Source organism: Nomascus leucogenys, chromosome 15 (assembly GCF_006542625.1).
Source record: "Nomascus leucogenys isolate Asia chromosome 15, Asia_NLE_v1, whole genome shotgun sequence".
Taxonomy (NCBI): domain Eukaryota; kingdom Metazoa; phylum Chordata; class Mammalia; order Primates; family Hylobatidae; genus Nomascus; species Nomascus leucogenys.
The window spans coordinates 9,870,996-9,889,190 of NC_044395.1; the positions used below are offsets into that span (position 1 = coordinate 9,870,996).

At 47.8% G+C, this 18,195-nt stretch overlaps 1 protein-coding gene across 4 annotated transcripts in view; it reads right to left on the bottom strand.

Moving 5' to 3' along the window:
• The window catches only part of PKNOX2 (PBX/knotted 1 homeobox 2), a 319,311-nt gene that overhangs the window by 267,655 nt on the left and 33,461 nt on the right, over window positions 1-18,195 (bottom strand). Inside the window, exon 1 of one of the 4 annotated variants that reach the window (XM_030828928.1) lies at window positions 1,458-1,578. The exons of 1 other annotated variant lie outside the window; for it this stretch is intronic. The gene's annotated coding sequence lies outside the window, so the exon portion shown is untranslated. Of the gene's footprint in view, window positions 1-1,457; window positions 1,579-18,195 lie in introns of those variants that run through there. 2 more of the 4 variants (XM_030828930.1, XM_030828932.1) reach the window with 2 other exon arrangements.

Here is an 18,195-nt window from a genome sequence, read left to right on the forward strand (position 1 = left end):
CAATAGCTTCCGCCACAAGAAAAAGCTGTGATCCTGTTACTGAATCCTAAAAACGCCACCCGTTCCTCCAGCCCCCAACTCCGACCTCCAGCCCTCTGCTCTGGCCGACGTGTAAACTACCTATCGGCCCTTCAATCCCGATTCCGTAAACAGTCTGGATCCTATAAACCAAACTCTCGACTGGTCCTAAAACCCAGCCCTAATTCAGGCCGATCCACAAGCCCCTACCCCTCCATTCCCAACCCGAGTCTCCCCACCGCGCAGAAACCCCCGGCTCCCCCGTGAAGAGCCCCGGGAAAGTGCGGCCCATTTCGCTCGTTTCTTCCTGGGGATCGGGAGCCAGGAAAGCCCCGTCACCTAATCCGAAAGAAATGCAAACTTTGAGCGGCAGATTCGGGACCCTGCACCATCCCCCTTAGCTCTCCGCTCTCGATCGCTTTCCGTCCCCTCTTTTACGAACTCATCCCCTAGTTCTCGAGCCAGAAGGGCTCCCGATTCCCAAGCCTCGCGCGGGCCCCTACGCCCGCCTCACCAAAGATCCCCAACAATCATGGAAAGCCGGTGACCCTACACATTCTCGCTCCTCCCTGGGTGAAGGTCCCTGCGCGTAGTCCCTCGGATCCTGGCTTCCCGGACCCCGCCGGTGTTCCCCTGTCTCCACCGATCCGTCTGCAAACCCCCATTCGCCCTGCCTCCCCAGGCCGCGGCCGCGGCTCCTCGACTCCTCCGGTCACCTGGCCCCAGCCTGGGACCGCTCCCGCCTCCAGCCGCTGGAAAGCAGCTCCAGGCTGGTGGCGCCGAGTAAGCGCCGGCCCCAAGGACGCCCGAAGCCGGGAGAAAGAGAACCTGGAGCCTGCCCGCGGTTTCCACCCTCGCCCCGCGGAGCGCCCGGCCGGGAGCCTTCCGCACCCGGGCTCCGGCCCGCGTGCCTGTTCCTATTCTCGGGTCCCCTGGCGCTCCCGGCGCACAGCTCCCCGCCCGCCCGCTATGGGGTTGGGCCCGCGGCGATCCGAGTCCGCAGCCCAGCTCCTTGCACCCGCGGACAATGCGCGGCCGGCCACGGGCCCAAGCGCGGCGAGGCGGCGGCGGCGGCGGGGCTGAGCGCTGGCCGGGCAGGGGAGCGGGCGGCCCGCGGGGCTCTCGCAGCCTCGGTGCCCGGCCTCGCCGCCCCTCGCGCTGCTCCGCTCCTCGCTCTCCCGGCGCTTCCCCAGCTTCTCTCTGCACGCTCCCGCGGTCCCTCGCTGCTCCCTGCCTCCCTCCTCCCTGCTGCCTCCCTCTCTCTCCTCCCTGCTGCCTCCCTCTCTCCTCCTTGCCCTGTCGCAATGAATAATACTCTGGCTTGGGGACTGGAGTAAAACACACGCGCTCTGAGGCAGCCGCCCGCAGCAGCAGCCGCCGCCGCGCCGCCGCCGCCGCCTGCAAAAGAGTCTCTGACATGGAAATGAATGACAGCTTACCTGATGCCAATCTTCATCAGACTGACACCGGCGTGACAACACAGCCTATACTTCCCAGCACTGCTCGGGACGTCAGCGGCACAGGGACCCGCCCCCCGGACCCCCCCTTCACACACCTCCCCTCTCCCCACTCCCCCTTTCTCCCCACCCCCCATCACCCCCACCCACTCCCGGCCGGGCCGCTGCCAAGTCGGAGGAGCCGCTGGAGTGTCTCCCTCTACTGGAGGCTCTCGGGCGGCGGGCGCGGGCCTGCTCCTGCGGCGGGGAGGCGGGCGGCCTGGAGAAGCGGCTCCACTAGCGAGGAGCCTCGGATGGGGAGCGCGGTGGACCCCCAGGAACTCAGGAGCACCCTCCCTCCCCCAAGCCAAGTCCTCCTTAGCGAATAACCGGGGCCGAGTTCCAAGATATCACCGGTGCTGAGGGGACCGAGATGAGGTGAGATTTTCTGTGGACCCCAAGAGAACTCCCCAGAAATGATGAAACTTAAAACGGGCAAGAAATCCTTCCTTCCACCAGCACTCCCCCTCCCCCTTTTCCTGCCTGGCTGGCCTCATTTTTGTGATTGCATTTGAATAATTCTCATTACCCTGGCCCCAGAAAAGGTGTTCAGATGACACTCTGGTTAGTTATTCCTGGTCTCAAGAGCTTTTTCTGCTGTGGGCTTCCCGGGGTGTCTGGTTCAAGGTGGGGCAGAGGGAGAGAGGAAAGAGTGGAGAGGCTTTGTCAGTAAAGCACTTCTTTGCAAATGTCAGGCAAGCCTGTTCTAAGCCACTGCTATTTTCATTCTAATAAAAAGTCCTCAAGAAATTCAGTGAGTTCCCAGACTTCTGGGGGCTGGGGTGCAGTCATATAAAGGGAAAGACCAGCTGGGCTGTTTCAGCCTGGGCCTGCTGGGGTGGCTTCATCTACATCAGGGAGGAAATGGGCTCCTTAGGTGCCATCTACAGTGGAAGACAAAAGCAGGCATGTGTAGACCCACAAGTGCCTCCATTCACTCAACGGAGATCACAGTCCTACTAAGAGCCACACACCGGAGCACGCATGCTTGCTTCCACAACTTAGCACATGGCCCTCCGCATAAAGGGACGAGAGAACCCCTTCTGCCTCTGGAAGTTTGCTTCTTGCTCCCCATAGAGGAGCCCTTTCAGCCAGTCAGGCAGCCATTGATCCTCTGACCCCAGGCCAGGCAGGGGGCCTGGATGAAGCCCAGACAAAGACACCGACATAAGCGGGAAAGCAGAAAGTGAAACCCAGCCGCCGGGTTTTCAGTAAAAAATCTGACCCAGGAAGTCGAAGGCTGCCCCTGAGCTCTTCTCAGGCCTCTGGGTCGCCACTCACCTGCCTCCGTCATGGGCAAGGATGAGAGCTGTTAGCATTGCCTGGCTCAGGGGAGGCAACTGAGACCCTTCTTATGTCACATCCCAGATATACACACTACTGTTTGTCCAGATCCTCCCAGTACCCTCAAATCCACCCTCCAATGTTGCTTGTGGGAGAAACTCTTCAGTGGTAGCCCCCATTATAGACAGATTAGAATCCTCTCACCTTCACACAGAACCTCCAAAAACTTCACTAGGTGGATTTATGTCACCCTAGCCTCTGATCTGCGGTCAGAGTCTCTGGCTGCTGACAGCATAATCGCTATTATATATTATACATTGTATAATAATATAATAATAATGAATGCACTTACCCTTTTTATGTGGTACAGAAGCGGCCAGATTCTCCAACCCAGAGGCTGGAGGTCAGGCTGCCATAAACTCTCAGAGGGGAAGCCCTCTTCAGATAAGGGAGGGGGAGGGGAGATCCATTTGTCTCTGCCCAGGACCCCTGGAGGGAGGGGTTTCTCTCTTTCCCATGGCTCCCAGTGAGTCGCTACAGCCTGCAGAGTCAGAGGGGAAAATCAGGCTGAATTCACCCCGTCAGAGAGGTGTCAGTGAGCCATAAATAGGACCGCAGGCAACAGCCTTGCATCACTGATTTACACCTGTCACATCCCTCGTTTTCTGAAATCTAGTTCAATGCCCAACACTTTCCTGATATGGGAGATCCATTGCCATGAGCTATTAATTTTTGGAGTCTTTGAATACTATGATTTTCACTAATACCTTTTTGGTGCTTTAAACTGTACATCGTAGTTTTAAGTAAATATATCTTGCTTTGACTAGTTTTGTCATTTGCAAGAGCTTAAACAATGATTATCCAAAATATAACCATCGTTTTTATAATCACTGAAGGCAAATATTTTCTCTGCACCCACCAGAAGCTCTACTGTGTGTAGCACTAAGAATAAAGAGCAGAAGCAAAGAGGCTCAGGTTATGGCTCCTGTCCTCAAGAAGCATTCATTTGTTGAAGAAGACAAAGTGCCAATATGTAAAACATTAAGTAGCAATAATACAGGAATCAACAGAAGACACAAGCTAGTAAATAATTAATGAACAATTGAGTTGTCAATATGTCAAATTCCATGAGTTCCACATCTCAGTTTTGGCTCTGTCAATGAGTAGAGAAAGGATAGAGTAGAAATAAAGAATTCACTACAGATACTCTACAATTTCTTCCCCATCATCCCTCTCAGGATGAAGAAGAGAATGGAGAGGAATGTACATGTTGTATTGTATAAGCCATCAACACACTGACATTATAACCAAATAGAAGTTTCTCCAAATCCTAGTTATCAGTCCTAAATTTTGGAATTCCTGTTTGGTTCTGGGCCCTCTTCTCACTCTACCTGCACTTTGTCTGTGGTATAAGCAGCCCACACCAGCCCAGGCTGCCTCCTCCAAGCTTCCAATATGAGTGATCAATGGCCCAACTGAATTCTGCTGATGTCACAATATGAACAAAAATTTAAGACCTGTCTGTATTAGTTTGCTCAAACTGCCATAACAAAATGCCACACACTGGATGGATTCAACAAGAGACACTGATTTTCTTACAGTTGTGGAGGCTGGAAGTTCAAGATCAAGGTGCCAGCAGAGCTGGTTTCTGGAGAGGCCTCTCCTCCTAGCTTGTAGATGGCACCTTCTCACTGTGCCCTCGCATGGCCTCTCCTCTGTGTACACAGGCAGAGAGACAGCTCTGGTGGTCTCTCCCTCGTGTTATAAGGACAGTCGTGTTGGATTGTGGCCTACCCTTATGACCTCGCTTAACCACCCCTAAAGGCCCTGTCTTCATATACGGTCACATTGGGGGTTAGGGTGTCAACATATTAATTTGGGTGGCGGGCACAATTTAGTCCATAATACCACCCAACTACCAGTTCCCTTCACTCTCAACTTAATTATTTTTAATGAATATTGATAGACTGCGAGTTCTCTGAGGATGGGGACAATATCTTATTTCATCTTAGGATCCCTAAAACCTGGGCCAGTGCCCAATCCAGAAAACATATTAAAGAAATGCTTGTTGGATTGAACTGAATGAAATGTATTTCTCCATCATTGTTCCAGTCCTAGTTGACAGACTTATCACCAGTCACCTGGAATATTTTGATAATTTTCCAACTGGTCTAAATGCCTCCAGTGTCTCCAATCCCTCCTATACACTTGCACATGGATGTTCTTCCTAAAACAAAGGTTGGATGACACCTTGGATTCCCCTGAAAATCATCAGTAGCTTTCCATTGCTTATAAGGGATTTAGCCTAAAAAGTTACTAGGCCTTATAATAAAAAGAAGGACCTTGAATGCTACACTGCTTAGCATGACCTTCAAGTTCGTCCTCCTCATCTGGCCCTGATTCCCTTTCAGGCTAATCTGCTGCATTCCTGCCAACACCTCCCCAACTCCACTGTCTAGTGATTTCCAGTGCTTCCTGATGCATCAGAACACCCACCCCAACCCCCGAGGGAACTTCTTTATAATTCAGGGTTCCAGGTTCCACCCCTAGAGAAATCAGTCTGGAGAAAGGCCTAGGAGCCCATATTTTAAAAGCCACTGCAGTTGTGAGGTTTGGGAACTTCCATCCTACCCAGCACTCCTGCTCCAGCTCATGGGCCCCAGAATACATTCTGGATTCTGGGCCTTTCCTGTACTTGCTCACACTCTTCCTTCAGCCCTGGGTTTTCATTCCCCCTTTTCCTACCTTCCAAATCTTATCTGCTTGTAAGCTTTCATAGGAACATCGCCTGTCTTCAAAGGATCCTTGGATCCCCCAAAAGAGAACACCAGCTCTGGAATCACCAGGCCCTGGCTCAGCTCTCCACCCTGTAATGAAATGGCCAGCTATCTGGGACATTACTGGCGAGTGCCAAGTCTCAGTTTCTGTGTTTGTGAAATGAGGATGATAATAGAATCCAACTCATGAGACTATGGGGATTAAATAAATTCGCAAATGTAATGAGCTTAGCACAGTCCCTGGCACATGGGAGGCTCTTCAATAAATGAATGGCAGCATTAGGTTTAATAGCCCTTTACCCAGAGCTGCCCAGTGCTTTGCATTTGCCTTTGCCTTTGCCTTTATTATAGTGCTTATTTAATTGGCCTGAGGAAGGGAGATATTGTTTACGGAGAAAGCTGCCACAGGCCCTGAGGGCTGCAACGTGGATAATGGGAGCAAGGAAATGAGGGCAGGGGGACGCTTCTCTCTACCTAAGACCTCCTTCCTGACCCTGGATCTAGGTGGGGCTGTGGTGAGGGGAGCCAGGGCCAAGTGAGGAAGACTCCGTTCCTGATGAAATAATGCAGGAAGGGCACATCCTTTGGAGAAAGGGGTGGGCAGACAAGGGGAGACCTGAGAGGTATAAAAACTCAGATGCTAGAAATCCTCCAAAAGGGAGTGTGGGTCCGGGATTTTGCTCTGAGCTGAAAGCTGGGATGTCCAGGCCCCTTGCCCATCTCTGATTTTTTTTTTTTTTTGACCCTGGGAAAGCCTCTCAGCTCCCTCATCCCACTCCCACCCTCTGAAGCAGAGGGATGAAGCCTGTCCTCTGGGCACACGATAGGCAATTAATTGGGTCATGCCTTTAACCAGCTCCTCTAATATAGGAGCAATATAATCCCCAAAGCTTTTTAAAAACCCATCTTCTTTATGGTACTGATGCACTTTGGGGAAGTTTCTTCAAGCACTGTCTCCTCCCCATCCCTTACTTAACCCAAGCATCTCCCCTCCCCACCCCACCCCAAGTCCACACACACACACACACACACACACACCAAACACACACACACACATACACACACACACAAACACACACACATACACACACAAACACACAGACATACACACATACACAAACACACACACACACACATACACACACACAGACATACACACATACACAAACACACACACATACACACATACACACACACAGACATACACACATACACAAACACACACATACACACACACACATACACACACACACAAACACACACACACATACACACACACACACACACACAGATACCAGCTCTCAGGTGGGAGCTGTCCTGGCCTTAGCTCCAGATAAGAGGATCTGTGGGTGGCAGGAAAGGAAAAAGAAGATTTCTGAGTAATTTCAAAGTTCTTTCTAGGTTCTAGCAAGGGGTGGGAAGGATCACAGCCAGCTTGAAAGAACTGAGAAAAAGAGAGATTGGAAGAGAGAATATTTAGACTATATTTAGGAAGAGAAGAGAGAATGTTATGACGACTTCCAAAAAGAGCCATTTCTGGGAAATGCCATCCCAAAAGTTTGGCCAAAAAAATTTAGAAAGAAGGATTTAAACCTGTGCTGTCCACTACAGCAGCCACTAGCCACATGCAGGCCCTGAGCACTTGAAAGGTGGCTAGTCCTAACTGTGATGTGCTGTGTGTATAATAAATTTAGAAGATTTCATCTATAAAAAAGAATGTGAAACATTTCATTAAGAATTATTTCATATGTATTACATATTAAAATAGTAATATTTTGGATACATGGAGTTAAATAAAAATATAATAGGCCATTAAAAATATCTTCACCTGTTTCTTTTTAGTTTTTCAGTGCGGCCACTAGCAAATTTAAAATTACTATGTGACTTGCATTCCATTTGTTGAAGCCTCCCTTCCGGGCTTCATTTTTGTTCTGGTAGAAGCTATGTTTGGATGCTGAAACCTTTATTATTTATCATGTATCACTCCAGATCTCCAGCTCTTCCATCTCTTCTGCTTCTGCCAACCCCACAGAGGACCAGCATGAAAGGAGATCATTAGGCTATTCAGGGCCTCCTTCAGACTGCAGAGGTGGCTAAGAACTCCCCGACCCCAACCCCTGCCCAGGGTTACATGGAGTTTTGAAAGCATTATTCTCCCTGAGCAAAAACCACCTCTCCCATTTGGACTGAAGGATCCATCCCTGAGCCCCTTGTCTCCTATCTCCTTTTCAGTACCCTCCTCGCCATCAGAACTGTCACTCCCGCTGCCATCATCCTCTCCTTCAGCCCCATCTCCATTCTCATCACTCGCATCACCACCACCTCACACAGAACCATCTGCATCCTTCTGCTCACCCAGTGGACCCTCTCCTCCCTGTACCCAGGGAGGAACCCTATCAGCATTTGCTGCCTTTGATGCTGCATCCAAACTCTAAGCCCTCCTGAGCTGAGCATTTTGCATGGCTGGGCTCCCAACTTTCTTCTGGCAGCCAGGCCCCATGGCAGCCAGACTGCAGGGCTCAGAGAAACAACCAACAACCCTGGGAAGGGGTGAAGGCCACATGCCCTGCAGAAGATGGTCCCGTCTTATCGCATTAGAAAGGGACAGTGAAGAAGAGTGACCAAATGAGGGAGCAAGAAACCCCCAGCTTATCTCACATAGGGACCACGGTTTACTTAGCAAGGAAGAACAAAACACAACAACAGCAATAATAATAGCTAATACGTATTGCTTATTTGCTGGGTGCCAGACTCCATGCTGAGTGCCGAACATGCATTATTCATCAGATCTCCACAGCACCCCTATGAGGCTTAGGTAAGTGAAGGAACTTGTCGCCAGGTGTGAACTCAGACAGGCTGCCATCAGAACCCACACTCCAAACCACCATTCTGAATTGCTCCTTCATAAAGCATCGACGTTCACTCCCTTGCCCCCCTCATTCATTCATTTATTCGCTGATTCACTCATTCAGCATGCATACACTGATAGCCTCTAAGAAACTTACCAGCTCATTGGTTCCCATTCGGCATCTAGGCTGTCCAGGCACATGGAAGGCACTGGGCTATGAAGATGGATAAATCAGAATCCCTGAACTCCCAGAAATCTTAAAGGTTTTCAGGGGCCATGAGAGATGTGGAAAAGCCTAATTCTGCCTTCAGATCACACCCATATTTTACAGCAGAGAAACTGAGGCCTAGTAGGAGGGACATGGAAAGGGTGTTCAAATCTCTCCCGATTTAACAGTCAAGTAAGAGTCCACTTGGATTCTCAACACAAACCAGGGTTTGCCTTCCAGCCTCACCCATCTCCGGAGATTTTGCATATATATTGTGTCACTGCCTGGCTGCGTGGTCCTTTTGACAGACTCAGTAAGTCTCTTTCTGCCTTTATTCCCACTGGCTACTTTCACAATACCCAGCAGTAATGTCCACACCCAAATCAAAACTCGTCCACTCCAGAAACTACTTAATTCAGGACACCTATGTCCTGTATCCCCAGAGCTTATGTGTTCACATTCCCATCATAGTAGTATACATTTGTATGTTCCTTTGTACATGTTCTTAAATTTCAAATACGTATGCATTAGTTCAAGCAGCTTTTGAACTTCATGAAGGCAAGGACTTAGTGTTTCTTTTATATCCTACCTTCTCCTTCCCAATCTCTCAGTCTCTCAGCATCTGGTAACAATCTCAGCCTATTCAAATTAACTAATAAATGCAAATTTCTTGACCTTCTATGCAGACATAATCTGTGTGTGCATGAGTGTGTGTGTGTCTGCCTGAGTAGTAACTTGAACCAGTGCAGATAGCAGGGGTGTTTGTGTATACAAAGTGTCAGTGTAAGCATATGTACGTGTGTGTGTGTGTGTGTGTATGAATTCTCCAGCTATTAGAGTTAGGGAAGCTTAGACACACATCAGCACAATCCATCAGTTTTCAGACATTATCTCTCATGATAATTTCCTGCCAAATCTTTGAGTTGCAATTAAGAAAGTAGATAATTTGAAACATTTTCCTCTGCATGTTGAGATGGATTATAATCCTAATTTGATAAAGACTCTTAATGACTCATTAGCCGCCCTTGGCTTCTCCTCAGGTCAGCCAACTTCCCAGGCGCTGGAGGCAGCTGGCAGCAGAAAGGCAGTGACGCTCAGGTCATTACATGTTATTGCTTTAGCAGCACTAAAAGAAAAAGACACAACAAAGACACAACCGCACCACAGCCCTGGAATTCTCTTTTCTTCAGCTGCTGGATTTGGGCATCAATTTTTTTTCTTGGCTTTGAACAAAGCCTCTAATTTCCTGACAACCAAAATGCTGTCTCCAGGGTATGTGCACCCTGCCAGAGTGGCAGACAATGCATCACAGCCTTCCCTCTGCACAGGTGGGGGTACAGGGACTCGCTGTTCTCACAGCTCTGGGCCCTATTCCCACCACAATTTTTTTTTCCTGGGATGGGCTCCCCAACCCAAAGGGTGGGGACTCCTAGAAAGAATGGCAATTTCAAGTTGTTTACAATCACCACATAACAACCTCCTCTCTGCCTTGTGTGAGCAAGGTCAGAAAGCACAGAAGACCATGTACAGGGTCCCAGTTCCTTTCCTCCTGGCTGGGTGGCATCTCTTCAGCCCCAGGCTTAGAGCATTGAATTATTCACAGAAGCCAAAGTCATGGCTTCCCTTGGGTCACCCACTCAAGAACGTAAACCCCTGACTCTCAGAAAGGTCTTACTTATTGCTTGGACTCCTGTGGACCTGTGTGCAGCTGCAAACACATGCATGGCATGCACTCATCACATACGGACAGGTAGGACACAGACACACAGTCACACTGACACGTGTTCACACAAAAACACAGTCACAAATTCACATGGAAACACTGACACATGGTCACACAGTCACACAATCACACAGACACATGGTCTCACAGAAACACAGTCACAGTCACACTGACACATGTTCACACAGAAATACAGTCACAAGTTCACATAGAAACACTGATACATGATCACACAGTCACACAATCACACAGACACACAGTCACAATGACACATGGTCATGCAGAAACAGACATATAGTCACACAGTCACACAGAAACAGTCAGTCACAAGGTCACATGGAGACACTGACACATGGTCACACAGTCATGCAATCACATAGAAACACAGTCACACTGTTCACACTGACACACAGACGCAGTCACACACAATCACATAGAAACACAGTCACAAGTTCACATGGAAACACTGACACATGATCATGCAGTCACAAAATCACATAGACATACAGTCACACTGACACATGGTCACATAGAAACACAGACACATAGTCTCACAAACACGCAGTCACACAGAAACATTACACAGTGACAAGGTCACATGGAGACGTTGATACATGGTCACATGGACACAGTCACACTGGCACACAGTCACACAATCATACTAACACAATCACACAGAAACAGTCACAAGTTCACATGGAAACACTGGTACATGATCACATGGTCACACAATCACATAGACACACAGTCACAATGACACATGGTCACACAGAAACAGACAAATAGTCACACAAACACACAGCCATACAGAAGCACTACACAATCACGAGGTCACATGGAGATGCTGATACATGGTCACATGGTCACACAGACACACAGTCACACTGACACACATTCACACGGAACACAGACACAGTCACACAGTCACAAGGTTACATGAAAACACTGACACATTATCACACACACAATCATAAGGTCACACAGAAACATTGACACACAGTCACACAGTAACAAAGTCACACAGACACAAAGTCACAAAGTCACATGGAAACACTGACACATTATCATACAACCACACAGTCACAGAGTCACACAGGTACACAGTCACAGGGACACACAAGCACACAGTCACATAGTGTGTAAGGACTTCTCCGAATGGCTTTGATCCCGAGGCCAGGTGAGAGATTAAGGGGGAAAGGGGATGTAGTCAGTGAGTGAACACCTATCTGTGTGGCAGGCCTGCTGATGCTGGGGACTATGCTGCACAGGGAGGGGGGAAGCTGGTGTTGGCCCATGCAGTTGCTGCATTCTGAGCTGGAGCAGGCGTGGCGGCAGCATCCTTAGTCGGGATCAGCCTTTGAGCTCTAATTCTCTTCCTGCACCCACCCCCACCCCCACCCCCACCCCCACCCCCACCCCCAGGTGTATTCTTACCCCTGTCCCAGGCTCACTCCATCCTGGCTGTCACAGGGCAGGCTTAGGGTGAAATAAAAAGCCTCCACTGTCCCCACCCAACCCCCGCCCTGTGCATTCCATCAATGTGACAAATGCTCTCTGGGCAGGACCCCTGAGGCTGTCTTCTCTGCCACCAACCCCTCCTTGCTTCCCAATGAGTCCGGAGAGACATGAGCAGAGGGGTGATGGATAGCCCTGTCTTATTGTTCCAGACTCCGAATCCAACAGGGGCCTGGGAGAGCTGTATAAATCATAGCCTGGGCTGGGCTCTCACCAGCGCAGCTTGACAAGAGGAATGGAGGGCGAGGGACCATAAAAGTGTCTATGGGCTAAGTTGTTTCATTTCAAGCCAGGGCCAGGGGGAGAAAATGTTTGGTTCTTGGGAGACAGACTCATTTGAATAGGATGGATAAGCTGCTGGAGGTCTGCACGTGTGGGTGCTCAGAGAGACCAAGAAAGGCTGGTCTCACAAGAGGACAGTGGATGATTCCAGTGGCCCCTCATCTCTGGTACCTCATTCCCACAATACAAGAGGGGTAGGGGCTCATGTCCCAAATTATGAGAATGTTTGGAAAAATTAGCCTCTAGTGAGGAGCGAAGATTCTCATCCCAGCTGGCTGATAAATTATACTTTTCCCGTCTCTGAAGTAGGAACAGCTGGGCAGGCTCTGGCCATCAGACTGTGATCAGGTAAAACAGGAGCCATTCCCATTTCATTTGCTCAGACATTTAGTGAGCAGCTACTGTGTGCCAGGGGCTGTGCCAGGTGCTAGGAGCACAGGGCTAAAAAGAACAGAATCATGTGGCCCTGCTCTTGAGGCTCTCATGGTCTAGTGCAGCAGACTCATAAATCCATGCTTGTAATTCAGGATTGCTTATTTCACGTTTCTTTATCACCTTTAGCATCTATGATAAATTCTTGTATTTATTGGCTTGTTTACTTTTCTCCCCTCATCAGACTGGGAACTCCTTAAAGGGAGAAAAGAAAGGGAACCAACATTCGAGTGCCAATTACGTGCTGTCACTGGGCGCTTTGCAGTCATTTCACCACCATAGCAGTTCATCGTAGGTTCCACTATTCTTATTTCACAGATGAGAAGATTGAGGCTCAGAGAGGTTAATTCATTTGCTTATGGCCAAAGCTAGCCTGTGGTGGAGCTGGGACTCAACCTGAACTGGTGTGGCCCCAAAGTTCAGGCTTGTTCTCCACATACTGCTCAAGGGGTACCTTCAGCACCTGAAGCAGCGCCTACCTCAGGGAGCGGTTGATTACACAAAGTAAGGAAGGAGTACAGAAGAGTGTGGGGTTAATGCTGAGAGGGAAGGGGGTTAGGGAAGACTGCACAGGAAGGGATTATGGAATAGTTTCGAGGAATAAATGGAATTTGCCAAAATGACAAGGAACGGAACGTCCAGTCTACAGCCATCCCACTCCGAATGCACCCGATCTCATCTGGAACGTCCAGCTAGGTGGAAATGCCATGGAGGCATCAAACAGTGTTGTGTGTTCTGGCCACCTACTCAAAAGCTCCCTGCTTCCTCCATGACTTCCCCTACTCCTCCCATTCCTGTCTTCAGAAATAGGAGCTCAAGCATTGGATGAGAACCACATGGGGCCAGGAACAGTGGCTTATGCCTGTAATCCCAGCACTTTAGGATTGCTTGAGGCCAGGAGTTCAAGAGCAGCCTGGGCAACTTAGCAAGGCCCCATCTCTACCAAAAAAATTGTTTTTTTAATTGACCAAACATGCTGGTGTGCATCTGTAGTCCCAGCTACTCGAGAGGCTGAGACAGGAGGATCACTTGAGCTTGTGAGGTTGAGGCTGCAGTGAGCTATGATCATACTACTGTACTCCAGCCTGGGAGACAGGAAAACACCCTGTCTCAAAAAAAAAAAAAAAAAAAAACCACCAGGACACACAGATGGTAGAGTGACCCCAGTGGGGCCACTATATGATGGAGTACAGTGTTTTTGTTTTATCATTATTGTTATCTTTTCTGAAACTAGATTATAACTTCTATGAAGGTAAGATCCAGTCTGCTTTGCTCACAAGTATGATTTCAACACCAAGAGCAGTGTCTGATTAATTTTGGAATCAGTGAACAGAACTGGACCAGGAAAAGGGGCATTCTCTACCTCTCTGCCCTCCCAGGAGACTGGTGTAATTGGGCCAAACTGGAAGCCCCTCCTGTTTGGGGTCATAGAAACCAAATCCAGACAAGCACCAGGTGGGGCCCAAAGGAGGTGAGGCCCCGAGTCCTTGAGCAGCTGGTGCCATCCAGCTCTGCTTTCTCTGTCTTCTCTGCCTCCTCCTGTCTAATTCAGGAGCCAACAACAGGACATGCACTCAGAGAAAGGGGCCCAAGCAGGTTTCAGCTCATGCAAAAGGTGCAAGAGTCCATATGTGGCAGGAGCCTGAGGAACGCCAATACTGAAGGGACAACTCAAAGAAGAGGAGCCCACCAGGGGGACTGAGGAGTGCCCAGAGTGCTGCGACACCCAGAATGGCACTGATCACCCCCCACCTTCTTCTCTGGCATTGTGGCTATCATCCCAGAGAAGCCTGTGAATTACCAGCTCAACCTCTGGAAACAGCAAAGGTAATAACCAAGGGCAACAGGAATGGGAGAGGAAAGAATAAACATAAAAACAGTGGACGAGAGAGTTCCACCATTGTTTTTCTGAAAAAACAAACAAACAAACAAACAAACAAAAAAAACCAAGAAGGAAGAATGGTAACTGGCTCCACAGAGAGAATTCACAAGCCCAGAGCCTGTGGTGGGGCTGAGCTACTCTGCAGAACCCTGAGGGGTGGAGCCCTCTGAGGCACCAAGCGCAGTGGCCTGGGGTCAGGCTCCTGGCTGGACAGTGGACAATGGTGGGAAGCCGGTTTTTAAAAGAGGGCTCCACGCACCCCACACAGCCACTCAGCCAGTCTCCTCTGTCTCCAGAAAATGAACTTTTTTCCTTTAAAAAACTGAATAAGAACAATACTGGATTTGGGAATACCAAGTATGGTGGAAAGTGAAAAGAATTAGGGAGAGGTCTGCATGCTCAACTGTGTGACCTTCTGTCCTTTCCCCAGCCTTGCTAGTAACTCCCCAACACCACCAACCTTAGCCAGTAGATTGCAAGGGTTGAACAGCCCCAGAGGGAACTGCAGTTACTGGTATTGAAGGCACCTCAATAAAAAGGTTGGCTTGTGACCCAATAACCTACAGGAAGCCCACTGGTCAACAAACTGCCCAGTTACATCCCAAGCTCCCCAAATCAACTTTTAGTGCCTCTTTCTCAAATATGAACAACAGAGGATCGCCAGATATTTAAAGAAATTTGCAAACATGGAAAAGGGAAACTGAAACAGAAAAAAAAAAGGAGAAGGAATGGAGCAATAGAGCTCTTGCAAGGAATAAAAGAAACTTTCAAAAGAGCAGTAATGCTTCAAAAACACTCTCAAAAAGAGGAAAGGATGTATTCACAAAACAAGAAGAGATTACAATGAAAAGAGAAAATTTTAATTTTAAAAGCCTCTTTGAAATTAAAAATATAACTAAAAATTTTTCAAAAATTGAATATAAGATTTAGAAGATAAAGTTGAAGAAATATTTCAAAGAGTGAAACAAAACGGTAGAGCTGGATAATAAGAGAGAAAAAAAAGACATTAGTCTCCTAATGAGCCCAGCACAAAGAATAGGAAAGATATATACCAATGCCCACCACCTTCATTATCATGACATTTTAGAACATAAAGCATTTTAAAAGTCCTAAAACACAGGTAAAAGAAACAAGCATAAAAACATCAAATTTTGGCTGGGCGCTGTGGCTTATGCCTGTAATCCCAGCACTTTGGGAGGCCGAGGCAGGTGGATTACGAGGTCAGGAGATTGAGACCATCCTGGCTAACATGGTGAAACTCCATCTCTACTAAAGAATACAAAAAATTAGCCGGGCGTGGTGGTGGGCGCCTGTAGTCCCAGCTACTCAGGAGACTGAGGCAAGAGAATGGCGTGAACCCGGGAGGCAGAGCTTGCAGTAAGCTGAGATTGCGCCACTGCATTCCAGCCTGGGTGACACAGCGAGACTCCATCTCAAAAAAAAAAAAAAAAAAAAAAATCAAACTTTCAAAAAGAGCGACCTCAGATGTTAAAAGATATCAGAGAAATGCTTTTCACATTCTGAAAGAAACTGTTCTTTAATCTAAAATTCGATACCCAAATAATCAGTCACATATCACAGTAGTCTAGAGATATTTTCAGATATTCAATGACTCAAGAAAATGACCTCCTAGGCACCCTATCTTAGGAAGTTATTGGAGGATGGGGTTTAATAAAGTTAGACTATAGGGCAACATAGAACACATGGAATTCAGGAAATAGGGTATTTACCACAGGAAGACAATAAAGGAAAAATTCAAAATGATGGTAAATTGAAGCCTCTGGATGACAGTTAAACAGCATTCCTATAAAGCAGCTAATCCAGATTGAAACAGAAAAACACAAGGTTCTTGGAGGGATTACTATAGGAGGAAAAAGTAAAACAGATGAGCTTGAATGCATAGAAAGTAAATTCCAGGAAAAACAATGGATTGTACGAAAAAGGACACAAGGTCACATTGTACTACTTGACTTGGTAGCAAATTATATTTGCATAGTCATTAGCATAGAAACATCAAATAGTGATTGAACTAAAAACTAAGTTTATGTTGACGAGATAGGAGGAGGGGAAGAACAAGGATGGAGTTGGGAGACAACACCATGAGAGAATTAAGTTCTCTACATGGCAGTAAATCAATACATAATTCCTAAAATTGGTCAATTAAGCAGTAACAATATAAGCATATTATTTAGAAACACAGTGATATGCATAAAAAAGAAATGAGATGTAAGAGTTGATGGTGACTGCCTTGGGGCAGGACTTGGGAGCGTGGAGAGGTAAGGCAAGGCCACTGTTGATTTCCTAACTATGTATATATATTCTTTGATAAATAAAAATTAAACTTTTATAAAAGAGTCCACATGACTTGCATACATCCCAGCTCAGCTTTTCAGGGTGTGGGATCAGATGAGGATTTGTGGTCAAAGCTCTGACCAAAATAAACAACGCGTCTTTATCCGTGTTTCTGCAGATACCCCTTGGGGACACGACACAGTGGTTGGAGGCCAGTAGGCTACAAAGATAAAGAAACCTGACCCTGGCCTACAGCTGTGGAGGGTACAGGCAATTATCAAATATGCTGTGATATTTCATGTCTGTGCATGTTGGTCTCTCTGATGAGAGTGCTTCAATAAATAAAGCTCTCATCACCTAATGTGGTGGACATCTCTTCAACCTTTAAACACCTCCAACCTATCTCCTCTCCTAGAAAGCCTTTCCTGATCCCTCCTTCCCAAAGAGAGAGTTATTCCCTCTTTTCATCTATTTTTGAATCTTCTGTGGATGCATCTAGCAAAGCATCCATCACCCTGTGTTTCGGATGTAAATAAACCGTCTCTCCAACTGATTTGTGATTCTCTCCGTGGCCATCAGCTTATGCTGGTTATGCTGCGGGATAAACAACCATAAAATCACAGCGGCTCACCATGCAAAGGTTTCTCTCTCATTATGTTACACGTCGGCTGTGGCAATGGCATTCCATGTCTTCTCTTCATTGTGGGACCCAGCTAGAGAGGCCTGGCCCTATTCTGGACATGCCACTCTTCTAGAAGATAAAAAAGAGAAAATGCAGTGGGACCACAAAATGTCCCTGAAACCTCCTGCTCAGGCTTTGAGGAGAAAGCTTCTGCTCAAATTTCATTGGCCAAAGCAAGCCACATGACCAGGTCTGACATCAGTAGAAGCCTTTCACAGGGCAAGGCAGCAAATAATTGGGCACACTAATACCGTCTATTAGAGTCTCCTTGGTAGGTTCCACATCTTATTTTGATATACTGGCCCTAACACAATGCTTGGCACCAAGTCAAGTACTCAGAGCATCTTCATAGACTTGAACTGATTATCAGGTAATAACTTAGCCTGATACAGAAACCTAAGGTCAGAAGGTGATTTGAAGAAGGCAAACGGCCCGCTGCGCAGCCGGGAGGCATCAACAACAGGCTCACAGCATGGGAAATAACACCATGCTCGGAATCAAGAGGCCCGGGTTCCAATTCAGCTGTGAAAAGCCATTCCACCACCCTGGGCTCAGCTTTCAAATGAAAGGGATGACCTCAATAATCCCTGGGGCTCCTTCCAGTTCTCACTTCTTAGGAGCGTGTCGTGGAACCCGTCAACCTGGGTCCCTTGGTACTCACTTGCCAATCTGCCAGCTGCCATTAGTCACGGCATCCAGCTCTATGATTAGAAAGAAAATAAGCCCCAAAGTCACTTCATGTGCTAAAATGAATTT